Source organism: Pteropus vampyrus, unplaced genomic scaffold, assembly GCF_000151845.1.
Source record: "Pteropus vampyrus isolate Shadow unplaced genomic scaffold, Pvam_2.0 Scaffold5344, whole genome shotgun sequence".
Classification (NCBI taxonomy): domain Eukaryota; kingdom Metazoa; phylum Chordata; class Mammalia; order Chiroptera; family Pteropodidae; genus Pteropus; species Pteropus vampyrus.
The window spans coordinates 5,333-7,449 of NW_011894125.1; the positions used below are offsets into that span (position 1 = coordinate 5,333).

Here is a 2,117-nt window from a genome sequence, read left to right on the forward strand (position 1 = left end):
TGGACACCAGCCCTGGACCACTTATTAATTCGTACAATAGCTTCTGAGAGCCCGCCCTGCCTCTCAGATGGAGTGAGGCCCAGATGCTTCTGTGAGCAAGGCAGTGGCCAGGCTGTGCCCTCCAGGAGCTTCATTCAGTTGAAGCAAGGCTGAGAGACAGTTATTAACACAATATATCTTGGTGCCTACTATGTGCCAGGCCACTACTAAGCGCTGGAGATGCCACAGTGAACATCCCGGAGTAGCTGCATGTGATGACAACCGTCATTTGTGCTGTAAAGAAACATATCTAAGGGGCTTTCCAGGTGCAAATCAAAGGGCAGTTCAGGGACAGCGGGGGATCCAGGTGGAGGGCACAACATATGACAAAGAGGGGCCAGACCAGGTGGAAAAGCCGCAGGGCCAGTTTGGAGTGTGATCCAAGGGTAGTGGGAAGCTGGTGAGGGATTTCAATCAAGAGAGTGACATGACGGAGTCTAAATTTTAAGCAGCTTCCTCTGTGGCAGTAGGGAAGGGTATGAGGGGCAGGGGCCAATCAGAGGCCTTGTCATCCTCAGGGCCAGGAGAGATGAGGGCTTGGACCAGAGCAGAGGCAAGGGGAAGGAGACAGTGTCAAGACATGGGGTCTGTTGGTAACGCAGGTGAGGGAGAAGACGAACAGGGCTAGAGGGCAGATCTGGGGAGAAGAATGGGAATTTGATTCTTCACATAAAGATTTTTTTTTCAGCTCTTATTTTGGTAAAATATACATACCATCAAAATTGCCCATCAAATCATTTCCCCCCAGTATTTTGCTTTATGAATTTAAGCACTTATGATAATACTTTTTATGTGAGTAGCTACCTCCCAAGCACTGGCAGGTTGAGAAACCCTTGATTCTCAATGTTGGAAGGTTTTTAAAATATTTATATGTGAGTTTCAAGTGTACAACATTTCATTTCGACATCTTGTATACGCTACAAAGTGATCACCCCCAAAAGTCTACTTCCTGTTCATCATCATACAATTGACCCCCCACCTTATCTCACACCCCCACTTTCCAGTTGTCCCCTCTCTCGAACACACCAGCTCATCCCCCACTCAAGGCCTCTCTACATTTGCTGTTCTCTCTGCCAGAAACACCCCTCCCCCACGCACTTGCCTTTCCTGGTCTGTGCTAAGCTCTCTATCTGCCACCAGGTATCCCCTCACATGTCAACCTGTTAGCGTTGTCCCAGGCCTCTTCACCTCCTGAAGTTGCTCGCTTCCTCGTGGTCCGTCTTGCTCAGGAGAGGGAGGCCCCAGGAGGGCTGGGTGGGTGTCTGTCATTGCCCGGAGCCTAGTGCGGGGCATGCACTAAGTATTTGCTAAGTACTTAACTGAGTGAGTGAGTGAGTGAGTGGATAAGTGGATGAATGAAAGAACTAGAATCGGAAGAGCTGGACTCTATTATTGTCGTTGTTAAGTGTTTTATTTTGAAATAATTTCAAACTTACGAAAGAGGTGCAAAAACAGTACAAAGAAACCTCTTACAATGTTAATGTTAACATTAACATTAATATTAATGTTATCTTGATTGCTCTCTATTTATATTTTGAAAGGAATGTTTGAAAGTTGCAGAAATGCTGCACCTTTACCCATAAACACATCACTGTAATATTCCTAAGAATAGGGACATTTTCTTTTATAACCACAGTACTATGACAAAATCAGGAAATTAACAATTTCGCCAAGTGTTCCTATAACAACCTTTAGAGCAAAAGGATTTTCTGGTCCAAGAGCCAACCAGATCACCCGTTGCATGTGTGGCGGTGGCACATGTATTCGGTCATAGTTCCTTAGCTGTTCTTCGTCTTTCATGATCCTGATGTTATCTCGTTGAATGTCCCTCCATTTGATTCAGGTTATTCATTTTCGGCAGGAAAAAGCATGGGATTTTGTAATTACAAGCATGTAATCATTTTATACTTAAAAAAGTTTTCATTTATAACAAAAAGATGAGGACTGGTCACAGGAGACTGAGTTGCAGCCAAAGATGAGAGCACACCCAGGAGCACGTGGCACTGTGGAGGGCGAAGGGGAGTCTGGAGGAGGTCAAGGGGCAAGCAAGCTGGACCACTAGGCTTCTGGGAGGTGGC

General features: G+C 45.8%; 1 protein-coding gene across 1 annotated transcript in view; it reads left to right on the forward strand.

Moving 5' to 3' along the window:
- LOC111734762 (N-acetylated-alpha-linked acidic dipeptidase-like protein) overlaps positions 1–2,117 on the forward strand; it is a 6,694-nt gene that overhangs the window by 3,840 nt on the left and 737 nt on the right. The window lies entirely within an intron of this gene.